Source organism: Pongo pygmaeus, chromosome 13 (assembly GCF_028885625.2).
Source record: "Pongo pygmaeus isolate AG05252 chromosome 13, NHGRI_mPonPyg2-v2.0_pri, whole genome shotgun sequence".
In the NCBI taxonomy this organism is placed as follows: domain Eukaryota; kingdom Metazoa; phylum Chordata; class Mammalia; order Primates; family Hominidae; genus Pongo; species Pongo pygmaeus.
Genome location: NC_072386.2, coordinates 111,836,716 through 111,862,063, shown reverse-complemented (window position 1 = coordinate 111,862,063; position 25,348 = coordinate 111,836,716). Strand labels below are relative to the sequence as shown.

Genomic DNA, 25,348 nt, shown 5'->3' with positions numbered 1-25,348 from the left:
CAGACAAGGAGCTAGGAAGAAAGCCAATGTCTCCTGCTCACCCACACCCCCAGCCCCCAGCCTTCCAAGGACTGGGGCTTCCCCCTGGGCACTGCCCAGACCAGCCAGCCTGCACTGGACCAGAGGGAAGTTGCTGTTATTTAGGTTCTGGGGGGCTGGACCCCAGAAGACATGGGGGTTCAGGGAGAAGGGGTTCCAGTCACTGTCTTCAACTCCAGAAGAAGCTTCCGTGTGAGTCAGGGAAGGGAACACTGCAGGGCCGGGGAGGAGCCAGCACCTACAGGTAGCAGGCGCCTGAAGATTTCAGACAGTATAAGGAAGAACTTTCTAACAGTCCCCAGAAAGAGGAAGCAGCCGGAGAGGAGAGCAGGCACAGGTATCGTCCAGGAGGCAAGGGTCCTCTGAGTGGACTCCCCAGCGGAGTCACCGCCCAGACTGTAGCTGGTGGTCCCCTGCATGCCCGGGTCAGACACCCCAAGTGCAGGGGTGACCCCAGGCCAGTTCCCCCATCCCGGGGGCGGGGTCGAGGAGCTCAGGTGCTAGCAGCACAGTGGGATCACGGGGTGGAGGCCTGGCCCCTCTCCTCTCCTGCTCCGGCGTCTCCCCATCCCCCAGCTCCCATCCACACTCTTTGGTCCCTTGGAAGACGGGAAAAGTGAGCGAGGAAGCCCTTTTCCAGCGATGCCCCCGCGGCCGGGCCGAGCTCCAGGCGCGGGCGAGACAGGACCAGGAAGGAAGGGAGAGGAAGGACTCAAATCAGCCCGGGACCCCCAGATGCCCGGGGCCGGGGCCGCGCGCCTCCCCTACCTGCTGCTGCGGCGCTGGAGACAGAGGCTGCTGGGTCCAGCTGTGCTCAGCTGGTTCCGGGCGGCGGGGCGGGGGCGTTGTGGTGCGCGCGGCCGGGGTGGGCAGGGCGCGGGCGGGAGCCGCCCTCGGGGCGGGGCGGCCCGGCCGGCGGGTGGGGGAGGAGCGCCAGGCCCTCCGGTCGGCTGCAGGGCGGGTGGCTCCAAGCTCGCCTTCATCCAGGGCGACCCCTCGCTTCACCTCGCAGGAAGGTACCAAGCCCTCTGCTTTCCCCTGGAGGAAACTGAGGCCCAGAGCACGAAAGGGAGATCTGAAGAGGCCTAGGGTCGGGGAGGAGACCCAGGGCAGCTCCTGAGCTGGGCTGGGGCCAAAGAGCTCAGATGGGGCGGGCAAGCGAGCAATGCTCAACTAGCACCAGCGGAGGCAGATTTCAGCCCTGGAGAGAACGGACTTCAGGAGGCAAAGCCCTCGAAGAGCGACATAGGCTGCACGCAAAGCAGGGGAGATTCCCTCCCATAGAAGGGAATAAGGAGGAAGAGCGATTCCCAGCTCATTCCGAATGAAGTAACGAAAATGCCAAGTGCATCCCTGGTCCTTAAAGTGGACCATTAAGCAGGCGCCTCGGAGTCAGAAGGCCTGGTTTGAAACCCCAGACATCGACTAGTCCTGTAACTTTGGGCAAGCGAGCTCACATATCTAAGTCTCCGTTTCCTCGTTTGTCAAATGGGCATCCTGAATTGCCTCTTCATGGGGCGGTTGAGAAGACTCAGTGAGAAAAAGACTCTCAGCACAATGATAGGGACTGTGGCTTCTGCATAAACGGAAGGGATGTTCTTATTAGTGTCATGGCAGATATTGTTTTAGGAGATTGAGGAAATCCACATTGGGTAGAAAGATGAGTGCAAGGTCACTTTTAAACAAATGTAATACTTTGTTGATCTCAACAGCATCTCATATGCATTTGAGACGATAGCCATTTATAATGCAGCAAGGCTAAGACGGCCTCCCAACAGTCCTGGTGAACACATGAGTTCCCAGGGCTTTTGGAGTTGCCGCGTGACTCCAATTTGGAAGGATTCACACACTCCACAGGAGACTGCACCACATGACAGAGATGTCCATTCCCAGCCTGGGTGCTGGCAGCAGCCCCATGTTCAGCCAGGGTAAAGCTCCCTCTTAACACAAGGTAAAATGTACTAGAGTCGGTAATTGCCGGGTGCTGGGGATCAGAGCAGAAAAGGCTGTTGTTTAAGTAGCACAGAATCCAAGAGCACAGCGGAAAAACTCACTCCCTGGTTTTTCCATTGAATAGCAGCCAGGGAAGCCACAGGACCCCGGGAATCTCGCCCTGGCTCTTCCTCCTGCCACTCTCTCTTTGCTCAACACCAGTAAATACAAGAATCATTTCTTGAATGCCTCATGCCATGCTCTGGGCTTCCCACGTATTACCGACTTTCATTCTCACCTCCCTACCTGGCCTCCCAAGGGAGGCATTGCCATGTGTATTTTTCAGATGAGCAAGCCAAGCCCACAGAAAGGGTTAAGTACTCTCTGGAGGTCACACTACTGATACTGTGCAGTCTGCTCTTCTATGCCTGAGTCCTTGGCCCTCGCTTCTTTGCTCAATGTCTTATGTCACACTCTGCCACCTTTCCTGGCTTGGGAAATTCTGCCCAGTTCCACTTTCTCTGAGAATTGAAGCAAGGTATCCACCCCCCAGGGAGGCTCACACCATCTCTGCTACTCTCTTTTCTCCAGAGGCTGCCTGGGGCCCAATGCAAGGCTGCTGGGGAGAAAAGCAAAAACACAGGCTTATTTGGCTCTGGACTCTTTGATTATAAGCCCCGGCGTACACATGCCTTTGAATTATCTAACATATCATTTCCAGCCCCAGCAACTGCTCTCAGACAAAGGGAGGTGGAACTCTGAATCTGTGTCCCCATAGAACTGGAGAATACCACATCAAGATGGAGGAGACATTGGAGAACGTCTGGTCCAACTCCTCCCTTTAGAGATGGGGAAACTGAGGCCAAGAAAGCAGAAAGGTTCACATTCTAAGCTGGATCCAAGGTTCCACATTCTAAGTTGGATCAGATGCCTACCCATAACCCTGTAATTGCTCCATTTGGTGGCTGGAGAGGAACATGGGAACGGGCATCACCAGGAATTCATAAAAATGATAATGAAGATAATGATGATGATGATTGATTGATGATGATTGTGATGATGATAACCAATACTTACATGGGAGTACCCCTCTAGGAACACTTCTAGAAATCTCCTGGTGCTTTGCTTTATGCCTCAACATGTGTATTTTATAGCTGGCAGGATATATCAAGTCTGCCTTTCATGGATGCCTAGAAGTCTTCTTGGTATCCTGTCTTCATTCCTTTCTAGATACCTCTTTGTACTTCTCCCTCCATTGGATCTAGGCACCGGTAAGGCCTGTTTGTCCTGGATCCTCACCTCAGAGTGAATGTCTTGCTGATAAGGATCTCCTCTGATGGAAGAACTATGATATCTTCTTTTGCCAGAAGACCACCTCCTTCCCAGAGTGAGTCTGGGGAGAAATGAAGGCCACACACAGGCCAGGCATTAGACAATTTGGGGGTGCCTTCTCCCTCCTCTGAGAACGCCTCTTCCCACCCAACAAGATGGCCCTCACTTGTACCCAGGTTTGTACTGTAACCTTCCCCCACAACACAGTTGACAGCATGAGGAGTGGATGGCAGAACAAAGATGGACTATTAGAATTTGGAGCTGGAAGTTGAGACATGACAATCATGGTTAATTAACTGGGCATGTGAGGACTGATGATCTCTGAAGGCCAAGGCCACCATTTTGAGGTGACCATCTTCCATTGTATTCACAGAGAAAGCCAGTGAGACTTGTTAAATGACTAGAAGGGTGTGGAGAAACTCACAGAGGAGATGTGGGGGCTGGCCAGCCCGGGAGGCTTCAGGATTCAGGGGCTCTTCTGATTACAGACCTCTCCTGGAGCTGGCTTCAGAAAGAGAAGTTATCAGCACAAGTATTTATTGAGCATCGAATGCCTTGTAGTAGGTCCCTAGAAGCAGAGGATGAGACAGGGATTTCGTACAAGGGATTACTTGAGAGAACACTCTCAGGAGATCCTGAAATATCCCATGGAACACTAGGGCAGGAGTGCAGCTGGGCCTCAGGATCAGACCACAAGCAGGACCTGAGTACTAAAGGGAACCCAGAAAGTACTCTCTCCCCCATCTTTCATCTCTGCCTGTCTGCTCACATCACACAAGCATTTCTGCTTTCCAGAAAATGGCTTTTACCAGCAGCAAGCTGGAATCTTTGTTTGTGGTCCACATTCTAAGTTGGATCAGATGCCTACCCTTTATCTAATTAACTCTGACCCGAGTGACAGGGTCCCACTGCACAAACCTGGCTGCTCCCACTGTAACCTGTGGGTGGAGGGGGTGCACTTCCCAGAGAAAAGGGAAGGGGAAGCCTAGCAGAGACAACAGCTTGGATTCAGTCAGCCTTGAAAGGGTGGAAAGAATAAGAGTGGAGGTGAGGAAGGGAACAGCATCTTCTGCTAAGAGCACAGAATAAGCAAAGGTGTGGAGGTCAGAGAAAGACAGAGCTGGAAGAAGGAAAGGAGACTGTTATTTTCTCCAGCCTCCGTCCCCTTTAGTGTTGAACTAGTGTTGTGTTCTTAAGAACTGATTTAGTGTGTTTAGTGTTGTTTTCTTATGAACTGATTGCTCAATTTCCATGAATTTTTGTGGATTTTTCTGAGACAAGATTTCACTGTCACCCAGGCTGGAGTCAGTGGCACAAATGTGGCTTCCTGCAGCCTTGACCTCTGGGCTCAAGCAATCCTCCTGCCTCAGCCTCCCAAGTAGGTGGGACCACAGGTACATCCCACCAGGCCTGGCTAATTTTTATATTATTTGTAGAGATGAAGTCTCTCTATATTACCAGGCTGGTCTTAAACTTTTGGGCTCAAGAGATCCTCCCACCTCAGCCTTCGAAAGTGCTGGGATTATAGGAGTAAGCCATCACACCTGGCCAAATTTCCATATATTCTTACAGACAGCTGTATTAAGCACAGCCTTCAATAACAATCTACATAAACTTATAATTAAGTAAATTATAAATTGATATGGTCTAGCTCTGTGTCCCCACCCAAATCTCATCTCGAATTGTAATCCCCATAATCCCCAAGTGTCAAGGAAGGGACCCAGTGGAAGGGAGGTAATTGGATCATGGGGGCAGTTTCCCCCATGCCGTTCTCATGATGGTGAGTTCTCACGAGACCTGAATTTTTTTTTTTTTTTTTGAGACGGAGTTTCCCTCTTGTTCCTAGGTTGGAGTGCAATGGTGCAATCTCGGTTCACCGCAACCTCCACCTCCCAGGTTCAAGCGATTCTTCTGCTTCAGCCTCCCGAGTAGCTGGGATTACAGGCACCCGCAACAACGCCCGGCTAATTTTGTGTTTTTAGTAGAGACAGGGTTTCTCCATGTTGGTCAGGCTGGTCTCAAACTCCCGACCTCAGGTGATCCGCCGGCCTCGGCCTCCCAAAGTGCTGGGATTACAGGCGTGAGCCACCTTGCCCAGCCGAGACCTGATTCTTTTAGGAGTGTTTGACAGTTCCTCCTTCACACACTCTCTCTCCTGCCACCACGTAAGACTTGCCTGCTTCCCTTTCCACCGTGATTATAAGTTTCCTGAGGCCTCCCAGCCATGCAGGACTGTGAGTCAATTAAACCTCTTTCCTTCATAAATTACCCAGTCTCAGGTATGTCTTTCTAGCAGTGTGAAAATGACTAATACATAAATAGAGGTAATAAATTCTCAAAACTTGTACTTCATAATTATTTTACTGTATTTCACTATTATCTGTGCTCTTAAGGTTATTTTCACCATTTATCTATATGGTAGAAATACTGTATAATTGTGTGCAATTGCATTTCTATTCTCAACTCCACACTCAGTGACATCATGCTGGTAGCCCAGTCCCCACGGTGGGAATATTTACACCATGGAGATCACGAAAGGATATAAATCAGGGTTTTCCTTCTCCCTCCCACCAAGAGCCTGTCGTTTAACATTTACCGGCACACCACTGCTCAAAACCCTGGGCTTCCCCCATTCGAGTCACTGCATTCAGATTGTACATTTATGTGTATATCTCATTAGATTGGCAGCTCAGTGGAAGGAGAAAATGTGTTTGCTTGGTTTTCCAACATCATCCCAGTGTCAAATAGTGCTTGGCACAGAGCAGACGTTTAGCACGTTTTTATTGGATTAATGAATTGGTGAATGAGGAAAGTGACCACAGATGAGTTTGGTCAGATAGAGTGATTGGGGACACTAAAGGAGGACTCAAGAGAGGGTTGCTCTTTGAATTTCAAGAGCCATTAATCTAGACATGTTCTGAATGCCCCAGGCAGGAATGTGTTTGTCCCACTATTTTAATGAGAACTTAAAACTATGTGTTCCATAAAAGCACTGCCAGCTCAGCCCTAAGTCTTGGATTCCTAGCAGCTATGATTCTGTAATTATGCCCAATAAATACCAGTAAGATGCTAAACAGCATAAGCATCAGTGACTTCACTGTTACACAGCAGAGGATTTCCCAGCTAGCCAGCCTCCCAGGTTAGATTTTTCAGGAAAGAGCAAAACTGCCTGGAGGTTCTTCCTCTACAGCTTAACAGAGCTGGCCCTGTGACAGTGGCATGCAAAATAATAACTAAAAGCATAATTATAACTACCACATTCTGAGTGCTTACTCTATGCTGGTCAATTTATTATTTCAATTGAGCCTGACAATTACCCTCTAAGTTAGGTATTCTTATCTCCAATTTTACAAATAAAATAAATAGGTTCAAAAAGGATAAGTAATCTGCTTAAGCTTCCACAGCTAGGTGAGTGGTAGAGCTGGGATTTGAATCCAGGTCTGTCTCCAAAGCCCAGATTCTTTCTACAGCCAGAGTGAAAGAAGGCCAAGGGAAAGGTAAGGTCTTTTCCATGCTACCTACTCAGGATCAACAATTATTTAATTTCATCTCGACAATGTTAGGGTCTGATGTTAGGCCCCTCTCTGTACACTTCATATAATGGTTGACTACAACTCGTTGTTTCTTTGGAACAACCTTCTATGGAAGGTATTTGGAGCTGTTCAAGAAATGTGGAACTACTTTCAGAAAGATTGTGAACTGTTGTGCTTTAGAAACAAAAAGTAATTCATAAAATCCCTTAAACACACCCACACCAAAAAAATCTTGGAGATGGTGCTATTTTTGTACTCAGAGGCCTTGAAGGACAGGACAGCCTGAGTTACTCAACCTCTCTGAGCCTTGGTTTCTTCCTCTGATAATAATATCCACTCAAAGAATTATGGGGAAATTAAATGAATTCTCTATGTCAAGGCCTGAGGCATATAAAGGGCTCTGTCAACAGTGGCTGGTGTCATCATGGGAACCCCCTAGGCACGGGCGTAGAGGTGTTTAAGGTGAATGAGCTTGAGCCAGTGTGTCAGGGATACAGGGTACATCCACTGAGTTATGGGAGACCAAGCCAGATGGCAAGATGGATGGGTCTTATAAAAAACGGAAGGAAACCATATTCATGGGTGCCTGCTCTGGGCATTATCTCCTCCAAAGCTGACAACAAATTTCTGAGGTTGGAACTACTCTCACTCCCAGTTCATAGATCGAGAAACTGAGGCACAGCAAGGTGAAATCTCTTATTTACATTTCACAACTAGGGAATGGCAGAGCTGGGACTGGAACCCAGGTTTTGCTCCAAAGCCACTGCTTTTCATGTGGGGCTGGGAGCATGCCGGGCTGAAGGCACTGGGCAGGAGGAAGCTGTCGCAGGCTCTCACAGGAGACTGACACTGTTGGAGCAAAATCAAGACGTTTCCTGTGGAGGGGCACAGGGGCCCACAGCCCTAACAGCCCATGCCTGCCAGGGATTTAGCAGGAAGAGCTGGCTTTTGTTCTAGATGAATCAGCCCAGCTGTTTCTGAAAGCCCAGCCCCACTCTTCTGGGCTCAGCGGACCAGAAGGCATTCAGCTGTCCCCGAAGGTCACCAGTGGGATGGGAGGGGGCAGTATTTTGTACAGTGGACTGCACCATTTACAGAGAGTTATATTATCACAACACCGAACAATGGGCTTTTCAAATGTTGTGCTGCTTCTTGGAGTTGAAACACAATCGGGCCAGCAATGCATTACCTTCTTAGGAATTTAGAGAAACTTAAAACAAACAAAAAAACTGATGATTGGATTAAAGTTTTAGTCCAAAGTTGATCTCCCTCCTTTCTCCTCCTCCCCTTCCACTTTCTCCTTCCTACATTCCCTTCTCCCTGTTCTTTTGAGCTTCTGTTTCTTTTTCCTGGTTTTTCTCCTCTCTCATCACTGTTGTCAGCCATAGCAGACTTTGCTGTGAAGTTCTAAAAGCTTTGCCCAGGGAAGTAGAACATCCGAGTTCCACCCTGTGTCTCCTCTACCTTGCAAACGACCCTGGGCAAGTCATCCACTCCTCTGAGTCTCCCTTGTGTCATCGACAAACTGGGACAATAGAACAAAGTACCTCCAAGAGAGATTATACCTGGCTCATAAAACCAGGAGCTTTTCCAGCCCCTGGTTGTGCTGCACTAGCCCCAGCACAGGTTTCCTGTCCCAGGCAGAACCAGAGAGCATTTGTTTCATAAGATCCATTCAATTGCCTTTCAAAACGTTAGCTCTTAGGTCAAGTCACTCTAGGTTGTCTTACTTTACATCTGGAATCTGTAAGAATGTCTTCAAAAATGTACAGTGCAAATGCAATCACTTCATTTCATTTTTTCTCAAACCAAAACCTCCAACTTGAGAAACCAGTATCTAATGAGCAAGAAGCACATTTCCCTGATGGAGATTTCCTCTCCTCCTGAATGCTCCCCAAATTCTGAGGCTGAGGCAGTCCCAGCGAAAAGGGGTTCATCCCCCATTGAACCCCTTGGTCACACCAAGCAGGCAGTCTAGAGTTTTGCTTTCTCCCTGGCGCAGTCTTGCTGCTTTGACCTTGACCTCAGCCAGATGACCCTGCAGATTCAGGTCCTTAGGTGAGCCCCCCCGGGGTCTCAGGGAGCTGTCCAGCTTCCTCTATGCTTAGTCCAGACTTAGGCTCAGCTTCTCACACAGCCATTCTCCAAAGTCTTAGCTGGCTAGAAATCTTGTATCAAATTTGTTTGTATACCTGTCCCTCTTTCTTGTCTCCAGATGCCCTACATGTCCCCCTGTAGGGATGGGGGAGGAGCCTTTAAACAGTTTAAGGTGAAGTACCCCAGAAAGACTTTCAAGCCTGTTTTTCCCTAGAGCTGAAAAAGAAAAGCAGTTAAATCTTCAGCAGCAAGCTGTGATCTCTATTTTAAAGTATACTACTTGATCATGGCATAAAATATTAATACAGCAGATGTAGTCTGGCTTCATGAGACCCATGAAAGGCTCTGGGAATCCCCAGTGCCAACAGTCACGGGCTGGTAAGCTCTATGTTTTATCACTAATCCAGACAAGCGCTGAGCTGCTTTAGCCTGGCGTTGGTGGCCACACATGATCTGGCCTTGCTTTATCCCTCCAGCCTCATCTCATCCCCTTCCCACCTGAACCTCATGCCCCTATGCCACAGAATCCTGCTGGTTCCTGGCAAGCCATGCTTTGTATCACCCCAAAACCTTCAAGCCTTGGCACCCCAGCTCTCTTTCTTGGGACTGCCTGTCCTGACACTTTCCCCCTGTTTAACTCTCCTTTATTTTTTCAGGCTCAGTTTTAGAGCACCCTCCTTGCAAAGCCTTCCCTGTCTCCTCCAGCGTGTATTACATTAGCAGCCCCTCTGTGGTTCCACAGTTCTTTGCACATGCCTCCATCATAGTACTTCCCGGACCATTCTGCTGAAATAGGCTCCCCTGTCTTGTTATTCTCCACTCCAGAACTCTGCTTAATTCCCTTGTAAGTGATGGTTATTTGTAATGATTTCATTACTGGGTTGTTTACCATCTCCCACACTAGACTTTGAGCTCCCTGAGGGCAGGGCCAGATATCTCAATCTCTGCTTCCTGTAAAAATGCCCAGCACAGCACCCTGGACAGATCAGACCTTCAATACACACTGAATTGAATGAATTGCAACGACACTTATCACACTGTGTTATACTTACCTGTTTATGTTTCTAGCTCTATCAGTGAATCCCTCATGGGCAGGGACCAAGTCTTGTTCACTATTATGCTCCCAGTGCCCAACACAGAATTTGGTATACATTAGGAGACTAGTAAATGTTGAATGAATGAATGGATGAATGAAATGAATAAAGAGATGAACTAACATGAAGGCAGGATGAACAGACGATCAAATAAAGACATTCCAAGTAACCTTTCTGAAGAAACTAATTGATATTTTTTATTTTTACTATTTGAAATAAATATCAGTCTCCTCTCTTGATTCTGCTCACTTATGCTGCTGGGGAAAAAAAAACTTATAATAGAATTGGTCAAGGCTAACCTTTAAAAAACAATCACCACAGAAATCCAATAACTGGAGTAACCTTTTAATGAGTAGGCAAGATGTTGATATCAATTTACGTTAATTAGTAAGGCTAAGATACCTTCTCAAAATGTCTGCTTCTGCAATCTTCTAGATTTGTATCAGATATCACCCCTTAGTCTTTCCAAGTTTCATATTTAAAAAAAAAAAATCAGTAACTACTTAAATATCTTCAATGTAGTCTTTTTTTTTTTTTTTTTTTTTTTGATAAGGAGTCTCACTCTGTCACCCAGGCTGGAGTGCAGTGGTGCAATCCCGGCTCACTGCAACCTCCTCCTCCTGGGTTCAAGCAATTCTCATGCCTCAGCCTCCCGAGTAGCTGGGATTACAGGCACACGCCACCACGCCCAGCTAATATTTGTATTTTTAGTAGAGACAGGGTTTCACCATGTTGGCCAGGATGGCCTCGGCCTTGAACTCCTGGCCTCAAGTAATCCGCCTTCCTCAGCCTCTTATTCAATATAGTCTTTATCTTTACGTAAAGTAGTCATGTTTCCCCAAGTTCCCTGAAATCAGAGCATAGCACCAGATATAGGATTGACAACAGTCTGACACTGTAAACCGAGGACTGCCCTAGAATACTCCGGATGGGTAGTCAGCACACCCACAGATGTTTCTATTTTTACATAGTTGTCATCATCACATTTAAGCAATTATAGACAATCGTTTTTTCCTCCTTACATTATTAAGCAAACATTTTTCCACGTTGCAATATGTTCTTTATACTTTTTCTGAACAAGTCATTTAACCTCCTGAGCCTCTGGCTTTTTGTTTTGTTTCATTTTTTTGTTTTGTTTTGAGACAGGGTCTCACTCTGTTACCTAGGCTGGAGTGCAGTGACACAATCTTGGCTCACTGCAACTTCCACCTCCCAGGTTCAAGTGATTCTCCTGCCTCAGCCTCCTGAGTAGCTGAGATTACAGGTGCACACCAACACGCCCACCTAATTTTTGTATCTTTAGTAGAGATGGGGTTTCGCCATGTTGGCCAGGCTGGTCTCGAACTCCTGACCTCATGTGATCTGCCTGCCTTGGCCTCTCAAAGTGCTGGGATTACAGACGGGAGCCACCACATCTGGCTGAGCCTCAGTTTTCTCACCTGTAATCACTTCATCTCCAGGAAACCTCCCCTAGAATTCTTGAGAGTTCAATGAGCTAATGGAAGGGGTTATTCTAGCAAGTGAGAGTACAGGCTTTCAGGGGTCACATACCTTTTTGGAAGCCTTGCTCTGAAAATTCCTTGTTAGGTTAACTTTGGGAAGTTACTTATCATCTTTGATTCTCGATTTTCTCATTTGCAAACTGGAAATTATAGTGCCTTATGCAGAGAATTGGTATGCGGATTAAATGGGCTTTTTAAAATGTATGCGTAATATTTAACCTAATGCCTGACACATGGTAGCTCTTAATAAATTATAGCTACTATTATTATAGTTACTATTAATTATCATACTTTTCTTTTCCATAGAGTACATATATAATGATTACTTGACCTTTATCAAATGATTTCCTGTTTCTTACTTTTTTTTAATTGATAAATAATAGTTATACGTATTTTGGGGTACATATGATATTTTGACACATGCATATACAATGTGTAATGTGTGTAATGATTGAATCAGGGTAATTTGGATCTCTATTGCCTCAAACATTTATCTTTTTCGTGTTGGGAACATTACAAATCTTCTGTTCTAGCTATTTTGAAATATACAATAAATTATTGTTAATTATAATTTACTGTACTATCAATTCTAGAACTTATTCCTTTTTTTTTCTTTTTTTGAGATGGAGTCTCATTCTGTTTTGCCCAGGCTGGAGTGCAGTGGCACGATCTCGGCTCACTGCAGCCTCTACCTTCTGGGTTCAAGCGATTCTCCTGTCTCAGCCTCCTGAGTAGCTGGGACTACAGACGTCTGCCACCACGGCCAGCTAATTTTTGTTGTTGTTGTTGTATTTTTAGTAGAGATGGGGTTTCACCATGTTGGCCAGACTGGTCTTGAACTCCTGACCTCAGGTGATCCACCTACCTCAGCCTCCCAAAGTGCTGGGATTACAGGCATAAGCCACCGAGCCCAGCCTAGAACTTATTTCTTTTGTCTGACTACATTTTTGTAGCCTTCAGCCAACTTCTCTTCATCCTCTCTTCCTCCTTACCCTCCCCAGCCACAATTCTACTTTCTACATCCTCGAGACCCATGGTTTTCACTCTCACAGATGAGTGGGAACATGCAATATTTGTCTTTCTGTGCCTAGCTTATTTCACCTAACATAATGACTTTCAGTTCCACCCATGTTGCTGCAAATGACAAAATTTCATTCTTTTTAATGGCTAAATAATATTCAAGTGCATATATACATCATGTTTTCTTTTGGCTCCTTAATCCTATAGGTAATTTCTGCAAGGTATATCCTCAGGCATACAATGTTTTTCTTCTCAAAAAAAGAAAATCTCTTCAGATTAAACAGATTAAACTCCCAAGAAGAGCCAGCACAGGCACATAGCCTTCCCCTCCCGCTTTTGCTTAGTAAGCTCTTGATTTCTTAAGACCCAATTCAAAATATCTTCCTCTAAAAAGGCTCCTTTGACCCCTGAAGAGAGTAGATCTCCCCCCGCCCCACTTTACCGAGAACTCACCATCTCTCTCATAGGTATCTCTAGGTCCTCTCCCTCCAAACAATTCCCTCATGATCCCAGAAGGATTTTTCTAGAAATCATGTAAAGCACTGTGTGGGAAAACAGAATTTCTTGATGTCTAGTTAGAGTGTAAATTGATGCAAGATGAAAAAGGACAATTGGAACAGCTATTCTCTATGATCCAGCAGTTCTACTCCCAGGAATTTTTCCTACAGATGTACTCAAATGGGCAAAATGGCATATTTACAAGTTATTAAGCATTGCTTGCAATAGCAAAATAATGGAAATCACCTAAAGGTTCACCAAAAGAGGATTATTTAAATAAATAAATTTATTTAAATAAATCATAATACATGCATATAGTAGAATGCCATTCCATTATAAACAAAGAATGGGGAAATCCTTATGTAGTAAAATAGGGGCATTCTCAAGCTATATCTGTATTTTTATGTGCATGGAATATCAGCATATGTGTTAAAAATAAAGAGGGGAAAGAATAAATACATGAGCGAGGCATGGTGGCTTATGCCCGTAATCTCAGCACTTTGGGAGACTGAGACGGGAGGACCACTTGAGGCCAGGAGTTTGAGACCAGCCTGGGAAACACAGTGATATCCCGTCTCTATAAAAAATACAAAAATTAGCCAGGCATGGTGGCACACGCCTACTCCCAGATACTCAGGGACTAGGTGGAAGGATCACTTGAGCCCAGGAAGTTGAGGATGCACTGACTGTTGTGCCACTGCACTCTAGACTGGATGACATAGCGAGACCCTGTCTCAAAAACAAATAAATGGCCGGGCACGGTGGCTCACGCCTGTAATCCCAGCACTTTGGGAGGCCGAGGCGGGCAGATCACAAGGTCAGGAGATGGAGACCATCCTGGCTAATATGGAAACTCTGTCTCTACTAAAGATGCAAAAAATTAGCCGGGCATGGTGGCGGGTGCCTGTAGTCCCAGCTACTCGGAAGGCTGAGGCAGGAGAATGGTGTGAACCCAGGAGGCGGAGCTTGCAGTGAGCCGAGATCACGCCACTGCACTCCAGCCTGGGCGACAGAGAGACTCTGTCTCAAAATAAATAAACAAACAAATAAATAAATAAATAAAATGAAGATATATGTATTTGCTTGTACTTACGTAAAATACTTTTGTAAGGGTATATAAGAAACTGGTAACACTGGTCACCCCTGGGGAGAATACTAGGTAGCTGGCAGGTGGGGCAAAAGGAGATTCTTCTGTGTATATCCTTTTGTTGCTTTTGAATTTTAAACTAGATATATGTATTAGCTATTCAAAATAATAATAATAATATTAGAAATAAAACATGTGGTGGAGACACAAACATATTGCTATGTGTGCTCATTGCTAAAAGGGCTAGCAGAAGAATTCATCTTTGGGAGAAAATTGCTCTTTTAGGGGAGAGAAGAATCTTTCTAAAGGTCTTTTGGTTGTGCAAAGCCAAAGACCACAGCCTGGTCTGGAGAAGAAAGGCTAAAATCATCCTAAAGAGAAGCATGACCTCTTTACGTAAAGAGGCTCTGCTTTTAAATAATTCTTTCCTCCTGTGTGGTGGACCCTGGAGACAGGAGTTTGAGGGAGCAGGAACTTGGGAGAGAGAAAAGGGAAGAGAAATAACTTAAATTTAAATAAGAATGAAACCCAGGACTGAGAGACTCTGTAAATGGTATAAAGCCGAAGGCATTTAGAGCAGGTGATCTTGTTTCACGGGAAGCCAAGTCTTGCTATTACGCATGTAGCAGGCTGTGGAGGCTAAAACTGTTTAGGATCAAAGCTGAGCTGTTTTGTAGTTGCTTCCCTTTCTTTGCCTACCTGCCACAATTTTTGCCCCAACTGTATTATGCAGTTTGAAGGCTGAGCGCTCCTGACCACTTAAGGAAAAGGAAATTATCTTTTTTCTTTTTTGGCTTGTTTTAATTGCTGATGATCCAGACTCTAGATCTAATAGGTCATCAAGTCTTCTGCTAAAGAACGAGAGAACAGAGGAACTGGTAGAGAGAAAGAAGGAAGTACTGTTGAGGAAGCCAAAAAAGGAGAAAGAAGGATTTTCTCAAAACAGTAGGAGACCAGAGGAAAGGAGGAGAAGAAAGTGAAGGGAGGGTCACCCCAAGAGCTCTGCCAGCCTGGGAGCTGATGTAGGGTAGTTTACCAAAAAGGAAGAGGACCTGAAGCTCAGTGGAGACAGGTGAATGGAACCAGCAAAGAAGGGCTTCAAGGGACATGGTTTGAGCAACAAGAAGCAGGATGAGACTTGAGTCATTGTCACAGATCTCTCAGCCATAACCAGAGAGAGAACCGCCAGTTCCTGCACCAAATACAGACAGAACTGCCTGTTCCTGCACCAAATTCATCTATGCACTTTGTTCCACTGTGGGCAGCTGGTAAATATGTCACTCCATTAGCAGTGAACACACTGATGCCTGCCAAGCTGGAGAGATGCCCACTCATACCATATAACTTCGAGATGAACCTGTCCCGTGACTCCAGGTTGCTGATACATAATGCTGCAGGACAAAACCCATAAGCTCGTAGCAGTGGAATGGGGCTCTGGGCCCAGAGCAGTGGTGAAAAGAAAGCTCTGGGCCTCTGTACTTGGTAAGGGAAAGATAACAAGAAATATGGGAGCTGAACTGAACAAGCTCAAACCCTCCTGAGAGGAGACAATGGCTAACGGCACCACTGTTACAAATGGATAGGGACAATCTGGATGGCAGTTGTCTGCCAAATCTGACAACGTTACTCACCTGCTTAAAACCTGTCAAGGGTTATGCAATGGACTGGAAGCTTGTGACCACCAAAATTTGTAGGCTGATATTCTAACCCCAATGTGATGCTATTTGGAAGTGGGGCCTTTGGGAGGTAATTCAGTTATGAGGGGAGCCCTCATGAATGGGATTAGTATCCTTATAAGAAGAGGCTAAAGACCCAGCTAGCTCTCGTCCCACCATGTGAGGCACAATGAGAAGCCGGTAGTCTGCAACCCAGAAGAGGGCTCTCACCAGAGCCCAGCTATGCTGGCACCCTGATCTTAGACTTCCAGCTTCCAGAACTGTGAGAAATAAATGTCTTTTGTTTATAAGCCATCCAGTTCATGGTATTTTCCTATAGCCCCCCAAACTGACTAAGACAAGCTACTCTCCACCTCCAGGGTAAATTCTGAATTTCTTACTCTGCTGTATCAGTCAGGAAAAGTTAGGTTATATTATAGTAACTAATTGGCCCCCCAAAATCCTAGTGTCTTAATACAGCAAAAGTTTATTTCTTGCTCATGACACATATCCAATGCATGTGCTCCACATAATCACTCACGGACCCCAGACTGATGCAGGGGCCACCATATTAAAGTTGCACTTGGAAGACGTGGCTGCCTTGTTCATTACAGCAAGGCAGGAAAGCTAAGGCAGAGCTCACACTCACTCTTTTACGCTTTAGCCCAGAACTAACATGTGTGGCTTTTGCCTATAGCCCATTGGTGAAAGTAGTCATGTGGTTCCTCCAACTGCCAAAAGACTAGGAAATGTGGAAAGTAGGTAGATAGATACTTGGTGAACAGTAAATGTCTCTGTCATATGTGGCATTCAAGATCTTTTGAAATCTGCCTCCTGGAGCCCCTCCAGCTTCATTTCCTGCCACTGTCCACCTTCCCAAACTCATAATCCACCACTGGCCACAGGAGTCTTCTCCCAGCTCCCCAAGCGTGTCCTTGAACCATCACTCCCCCATACCTTAGCTCACGCTGGTTTCTGAACATATAATGCCCTTTTTCTACCTACTCCAACTGTCAAAATTCTACTTCTCCTTTTAAGCCCAGCTCAAATGCTACCTTCCCCATTTCTTATCCCTGGGGTAAAATGAATTGACCCTTCCTGGTTTGGCCACATCTCTTTTTATATACCCCCATCAACACTTAAGTTCCATGGGACTGACTTCCTGGCATTTTTTTTTACAGTGTCTGGTACATAGTGGGCATTGAATAAGCATTTGTTGAATAAATGCTTCTAATTTTTCAAATTATACTTGAATTGTTTGTATGTCTTTTGTTTGTTTGTTTGTTTTGGAGACAGAGTTTTGCTCTTGTCGCCCAGGCTGGAGTGCAATGGCATGATCTCAGCTCACTGCAACCTCTGCCTCCCGGATTCAAGTGATTCTCCTGCCTCAGCCTCCTGAGTAGCTGGGATTACAGGTGTCTGCCACCACGCCCAGCTAATTTTTTTGTATTTTTAATAGAGACAGGGTTTCACCACATTGGCCAGGCTGGTCTGGAACTCTGACCTCAGGTGATCTTCCTGCCTCGGCCTCCCAAAGTGCTGGGATTACAGGTGTGAGCCATCGCACCCAGCCATTTGTATGTCTTTCTCCACACCCATTCACCTACCCTCAACACTTCCATTTGTCCATTACCTACCAGCATCAGCACATTTTTCAGTCAATGTTTAGAGGCGATATAACAATATTATTTCTTATATTTAATTTAGAATGATGATTTTAAAAATAATTGCAAATGAGTTGTTTAAAAATGAATATCAGGCTGGGCATGGTAGCTCACGCCTATAATCCTAGCATTTTGGGAGGCCAAGTTGGGTGGATCACTTGAGGCCAGGAGTTCGAAACCAGCCTGGCCAACATGGTGAAACTCTGTCTCAACTAAAAATGAAAAGAATTAAAAATTAAAAATTAGCTAAGTGTGGTGGCAGGTGCCTATAAACTCAGCTAATTGGGAGGCTGAGGCAGGAGAACCACTTGAACCCGGGAGACGGAGGTTGCAGTGAACTAAGATCATGCCACTGCACTTTAGCCTGGGTAAACGCTAAAAAAAAAAAAAAAAAAAAAAAAAAAAAAGAACATCAGCGGCATGTATGTTATACTTCAATTAAAAAATTTACTTAAAAAACAAACAGGGCCGGGTGCAGTGGCTCATGCCTGTAATCTCAGCATGCTGGGATGCCAAGGCAGGAGGATAGCTCGAGCTCAGGAGTTTAAGACCAGTCTGGACAACGTGGCAAAACCCCAACTCTACAAAAAAAAATACAAAAAATTAGTCAGGCATGGTGGCAAGTTCCTGTAGTCCCAGCTACTTGGGAGGCTAATATCTCAAAACACACACACACACACATACACACACACACACACACACACACACACACACACACACACACACACACACACACACACACACACACACACACACACACACACACACACACACACACACACACACACACACACACACACACACACACACACACACACACACACACCCCCCCCAAACAGGCGTGATAAGCAAAAAAGGGAAGGATCGGAGGGGCGTGGTGGCTCACACCTGTAACCCCAGCATTTTGGGAGGCCGAAGCAGGTGAATCATGAGGTCAGGAGTTCGAGACCAGCCTGGCCAACATGGTGAAACCCCGTCTCTACTAAAAATACAAAAAATTAGCCAGGTGTGGTGGCACATGACTATAGTCTCAGCTACTTGGGAGGCTAAGGTAGGAGGATGGATTGAGCCTAGGAAGCAGAGGTTGCAGTGAGCCAAGATCACACAACTGCACTACAGCCTGGGTGACAGAGCCAGACCCTATCTCAAAGCAGACACACACACACACACCAAACAGGCGTGATAAGCCAAAAAGGGATGGATCGGCTGGGCGCCGTGGCTCATGCCATTTTGGGAGGCCGAGGTGGGCAAATCACAAGGTCAGGAGCTCGAAACCAGCCTGGCCAACATGGTGAAACCCCGTCTCTACTAAAAATACAAAAAATTAGCTGGGTGTAGTGGTGGGTGCCTGTAATCCCAGCTACTCAGGAGGCTGAGGCAGGAGATTCACTTGAACCCAGGAGGTGGAGGTTGCAGTGAGCCAAGATTGCGCCACTGCACTCCAGCCTGGGCGACAGAGTGAGACTCCATCTCAAAAAAAAAAAAAAAAAAAAGAGAAGGATCTAGAGAGTAAATTGCACAAATGCAAAGGTACTTCCAGAAGATACAGTCATTGGTGTGTGAGTTTTGTAACAGCATCTGTAGACAAATGTATGAAAGTATGACCAGAGCTAGCTCAAGCAACAGGGAGCCAAAGGCTAGACTCACATCCTGGCTTCAGGATAAGGTAGCATCATCTCCAAGTTCTATGGGAACCACACAGCCCTCTTTCTTCTCTCATCTGTTTCTCCCTGAGCATAGATGTCATTATTCTCACTCACTAAAAACCAGCTTTTTTACTTCTCAGGAAACAGCCACTTGAATCATCAGCCAAAGCCACCTAGTTTCCATTTCTTTCAAGAAAGCAGCAGCCATTTTCTTTCCCTAATTTCAAGAACACAGAGAAGGACTCTGATTGGCCCAGCTTGCTCAGGTGCCCACCTGGTCCAGTCACTGGTGACCAGGGCAGAAAGTCCCCAGGTATACATGTGGCTATTTCTCACCATGACCTTGTTTATTGAGGAATCAGACACCAGAAAACAGGAAGTGGAAAAAAATATTGCTGCCCAAACCAGAAAGAAGGAGAACCAGTCTTGAGAAAGTCGTGTCAGAGAGAAAGAATAGATAAATAGAAATATATCCTCTGAAAAGAAGAGATGATAAGGACATGTTATTTGGGAAGGAATTAAGTGGCATGAACCACTTCATGGTTACTTTCTTGCATCTTATTTTTTTATTTTTTATTTTTTGAGACAGGGTCTCAGGCTGTCACCCAGGCTGGAACGCAGTGGCACGATCACGGCTCACTGCAGCCTCCACCTCCTGGGCTCAGGTGATCCTCCTGCCTCAGCCTCCCGAGTATCTTGGACCACAGGCACATGCCACCATGCCTGGCTAAATTTTTGTATTAAAAAAATTTTTTTTTTTTTGTACAGACAGGGTTTCACCATGTTGCTCAGGATGATCTCAAACTCCTGGAGTCAGGTGATCCACTCGCCTCAGCCTCCCAGAGTGCTGGGATTACAGGTGTGAGCCACCACACCCGGTCTCTTGCATCTCCTTAGACATCATCCTGCCTGCACCTCTGTTGCCAAGTCCTATCAAGTCTATCTCCTCAATCTTTTGAAATAAGCCCCTCCTCACCATCTCCCATTGCCTCAGCTCCTATGTTATCATCTTACATCTAGATTGTCACAAGAGTCCCCTAACTGGCCTCAGTGCCCCCAATCTCATCTCGTGCTAATCATCCACTACATCATGCCTCTAAATGATCTTTCTTAAAAACATAACCCTGTCATTTCCCTGCCTAAAAATCTTCAACAGCCCCCATCACCTTCCAAACCTCTTAGCACAGCCTCCAAGGCCTTCCTTGATCTAGCACCAGCCTCACCTACTTGCCTTCTTTCCCAGACACCAGGGTTTCTGCCCTGCCCGCCCCACCAACAATCTATGCTTGTGTGTCTTCTAAGGCATTTGCTCTCTCTGTTTCCTCTGCCTAGGATGCCTTTCCCATTTCCACGATCTCTACCTGGTCGTGTTACTTATCCTTCAAGGCCCAGTTCAATGTCCTCCTTGCCTCTGAATGCCTCCATAGTGTATCCATTTTTAGCTTTGAATACATCTGTTCCCCCGCTGTGTTCTTTCAGAGCAGTAACCAGATCTCACGTATTTTCAAACCCCCAGTTTCAAGCCTAGGTCTTGACCCATAGTAAGACTCAATAAATGCTTATGGAAGGAAGGAGGGACAAGAGGGGGAAGGGAGAGGGGGAGAGAAAAAGGAAAGAAGGAAGGCAAGAGAAGGGAAGTGAAGGAAGGGAAGGAAAGAAGGGAGAAGGAGGGAGACGAAAGAGAGGGAGGGAGGATTAAGGAAAGAGACAAGGGCTTGGGTGTGGTGGTGAACACCTGTAATCCCAGCTACTCAGGAGGCTGAGGCAGGAGAATTGCTTGAACCTGGGAGGCAGAGGTTGCAGTGAGCTGAGATCGCGTCATTGCACTCCAGCCTGGGCAACAGAGTGAGACTCTGTCCCGCCCCCCTCTCTGCCAAAAGAAGAGTCAAGGGCTTGAAGTTATAACAATTGTTTTCTTCTTTATTTATCACTGGCTAACGGGGATACTTTATAGCACTTCTCTGAGACTCAGTCGTCTCCTTTATAAAATAACATCTGTCCTATCTAACTCCCTTTGTTGGGATCAAATAAAGGAGAGAATGTGGAAGCACCTTATTCATTTCTATGCAAATACATAGCATAGAATATACATATTCTCCTAATGAACTGAAGACTGCCCCTTTTCGTGGATGGCCTTCATTGGTGAGACTCCCTTGCAGTGGCGGGGTGTGGTGGGCACTGGAGGTGGTGGCGGGGTGAGGTTGCTTTACCTGGGCTTTATCAGTGACCCATTACCAGAATCTTGTGAGTCAAGTAGGGCTAACATTGGGGTTCATTAGGATCCCAGTGTAACAACTAAGTCAATTTGATTATTTGATTTGGTGATTTGATTATTCTATTTTGAATGCTTTTTGTACTTATTTTAAATCTTGGATGCTCTTTTCCTCCTGATTCAAATGAATACTACAGAATACCCACAGCTATTGGCTAGATTAGTGATTTCAACTCAAATAAAACATTTTCTACTCACTTCTCTCTCAAGCTTCTGGATCAGTTTAATTGAAAAGTAGCTTAAAAGCCTGACTGACATTGCAATGGAAGATGAAGAAAAACGATTTCAGTTTGCAACTACTTATGGGTGAGAGTCAGGATGTTCTCAATACTATGTCACTAGAATGGAAGGTGGAAGTCAGAGGCTGCACGGTTGGAAGGCTACAGTTGTTGCGTTGTATTTTTAAGCCTGATGGTGTTGTAAGAAGTGGAACAATGTGGGACAAATGCCAGACAGCAGTGTGGTGGGGGCTCCCTTGCGTGGGAGTAGATGGGCCCTTGAGCACTGATATAGCCTTTCTTTCCCTGAGCACCAAGGCCGGAGCACCTCTGGTCTGGCTGGTTCCTGACTATCCATGGGCTGCAATGACCACTGAACTTGAGCAAGCCCCTGTGAGCACCCTGGAACCGGGAACCAAGAACCGAGGAAGCTGGGAACCGAGTCTTCCTTGCCCCGCTGGCTGGCTTTCCCCAGTCAACCAAAATTCAACCTGCCCAAGGCATCATTCTCAGCAATTTTTGCACCCATTCATGAACTCATGATCTGGCCTGACTCAACTACATAGATACCTATGGCTTTGTCTGCCTCCCACTTCCCACCTACACGTCTCTGGGAATTGCTCTTCTCCCTACAGGAACACCACAGGAACCACAGGAGCAGCCATGTCACACACGCCTTAAACTCTGGCCATGACTCACTTAGGAGTGGGCCCTCCCCACTGGATGGGACAATCTCAGCTTCCGGACCAATCAAGCTCTTCTTCCAGAAGTTTTGGAACTGGGTCTGGAGGAAAAAATCTGTCTCTATCCGAATGGCTGAACTTGGACTTGTGCAAGTTTTCCATGATGTGGGCTGGAAAATGAAGGAAGCTGGTCTGCAATGAGAGGGTGGTGATAGACAGTCATGGTAATGCTGAAGAGCAGTGATGAGAGCTGGAGAAAGGATATGGAGGGACCTGATATTGTGAACTATGTTCTTCATGAGTCTTGGTGGCACTTCTGTCCTAGAATTCTGAATCTCCATAATAAATCTCCAAATTTTGCCTAAACTATGCTAAGGTTTCTATTAGTTGCAACCAAAAAAGTCTCATGAATATACATGGATAAACCCTAGTTTCAATATTTGTGTCCATCATAATTGCCTCATTTTTGCATTAACTAGCTTTATAATTAAGTTAAGAAATTTGAATTTACAGAAATGGAATATCTATCAAATTGGATGCTTTAGGCCTTAAGCTTGCTCTTTCATTCTCACAAAGTGACTGCAGCAGCTCTGAGCATAGCATCCTCAGACAACTATCTTCACATCTCCTTTCTTCACATCTCCTTTTTTTTAAAAAAAAATCTTTTTTATTATGGAAAATGTTAAAACCACTCAAATGTAGAAAGAGTAGTATAATGATCCTAATGTACCCACCATCCAGCTTTTACAATTGCCACTAAATACTCATCCTGAATCATCTACGTGTTCACATTACCTTTCCTTCCCCTGCCCTCAGATAATTTTGAGGCAAATCCTAGATATCATATTATTTCTTCTAAAAATATTTCAGAACATATCTCTAAAAGGTACAAGTTCTTTTTAAAAAATACAATACCATTATCACAGTTTAACATATTGACAATCATTTCTGAGTTTCAGTAAATATACTATAACATTTATATTTCTCTGGTTGTCTTTAAAATGTGTTTTTCAAGCTGGACATGGTGGCACACATCTGTAGTCCTAGCTACTCAAGAGGCTGAGGCAAGAGGGTCACTTGAGCCCAAGAGTTCAAGGCTATAGAGAGCCATGATTGCACCTGTGAATAGCCACTGCACTCCAGCCTGGGCAACTTAGCAAGACCTTGTCTCTTTTTTAAAAAGTGTTTTTCTTTTCACAGTTTACTTGAATTTCAATTATTTTTAGTAGGCATAGCTAGGAGATGTATATTGTTTTCTAAAGATAAAAGGGACCAAGCTCAGTGGTTCATGCCTATAATCCCAATTCTTTGGGAGGCCGAGGCAGGAGCATCACTTGAACTCAGGAGTTGGAGACCAGCCTGGGCAACAAAGTGAGACCTTGTCTCTAATAATATGTTTTTTAAAAATTAACTGGGCATGGTGGTGCACACCTGTAGTTCCAGCTACTAGAGGGGCTGAGGCATGAGGATTGCTTGAGCCCGGGAGGTCAAGGCTGCAGTGACCCCTGATCATGCCACTGCACTCCTGCATGGGTGACAGAGAGAGACCTGACTCAAAAAAAAAAAAAAAAAGAAAGAGAAGGTATAATGCATCCATACTGATACTTCCAATTGAAGTGGAGGATTATAGAGTTTTTACTCAATCTTATCAATCTCAGATTTATATCTCCTATCAACTATGCCAAATATCTTAATTTTAAGGATATCAACATAATTATTATTTTAATCCTGTAATACACAGCTCTTTTTGCCAGATATAGTCTTCTAGGAGTATGGAATCAAATGATAGTGATTTAAGGTCACTAAAGTCTTCTTTGTGTGGTTATGTCATCAACTGGACACACAGGGTCATTTTAATTTAACATTATTTTTACTTCCTAGGAATTTGATTTTTTCTTAATTTTGTGTGTAATTACACAAAATGTTTACATTGTTCCAAAGTTAAATCTACAATGCAAGCTATATTTTTAGAAGCCTAGCTTCCATCCCTGTAGCTTCCTTTCTATTCCTTCCCTTTTGCTATGGTAATATTTTATTAAATTTTTATAGTTTTTCTCTTATTTGTAGATAAATGATTGCATACTATATACATACTTTTCTCTTTTTACTTAAAAATATATCCTGGAGATCACACATAGTAGTGGAGTAATTTCTTGTTCCTTGTAGCAGCTGCATAATACTTCATTTGGGGGATGTACCATCATTTATTCAATTAGTTTTCCATTGATTAAAATTTGGGTTTCCATTATCTTGCTATTACAAATGGAGCTGCAGTGGCTAGCCCAGCACATGCACCTTTTAATATTTTTGCTACTGCATATCTGTGATAGCTATCTAGAAATGGGATCACTACACCACTGCCTACCTCTCAGAATGGCTAAAATTAAGAGAAAGAAAACTGACAATGCTAAATGCTGATGAGGACGTGGAGCAACTGGAACTCTCATACATTACTAGTGGGAATGCAAAATGGCACAGCCACTTTGGAAAACATTTTGCCAGTCCCTTATAAAATGTAACATGTAATATATTTATAAAATGGCCAACAATCCTTTTCCTACATATTTACTCAAGAGACATGAAAACATATTTTCACAACATTTGTCTGTACCTGAACATTTATAGAAACTTTATTCATAATCACCAAAAACTAGAAGCAATTCAAGTTTCTTTCATCTGATGAATACATTGTGATACATCTATTTAATCTAATTGCTACCCACTGATTAAAAGGAACAAACTTCTGACCTACTACAACATGGATGAATTTCAAATGCACTGTGCTAAGGGAAAGAAGCCAGATTTAAAAAGCTACATATGCTATGATTCCATTTATATGACATTCTCAAAAAGGCAATATTACAGGGACAGAGAACAGACCAGTGGTTGCCAGGGGCTAAGCCAAGGGGGTGGTTTGACTACTAAGGGGCAACATAAATTAATTTCTTGAAACTAGTGTACATTTTGATTGTGATATAATTACACAACTATATGTGCTGATCAAAACTCATACAATTGTGCACTAAAAATATGGCTAGGTGCAGTGGCTCACACCTGTAATCCCAGCACTTTGGGA

At 44.9% G+C, this 25,348-nt stretch overlaps 1 protein-coding gene across 15 annotated transcripts in view; it reads right to left on the bottom strand.

Annotated features, from left to right (window-relative positions):
• Positions 1-927, bottom strand: part of GSN (gelsolin) — a 64,716-nt gene extending 63,789 nt beyond the window's left edge. For 5 of the 15 annotated variants that reach the window (XM_063649895.1, XM_063649899.1, XM_063649901.1 and 2 more), the window contains exon 1: positions 808-916. The gene's annotated coding sequence lies outside the window, so the exon portion shown is untranslated. Of the gene's footprint in view, positions 1-807 lie in introns of all 15 variants that reach the window. The other 10 variants (XM_063649896.1, XM_063649900.1, XM_063649902.1 and 7 more) reach the window with 6 other exon arrangements.
• Between the last annotated feature and the right edge of the window lie 24,421 nt (positions 928-25,348).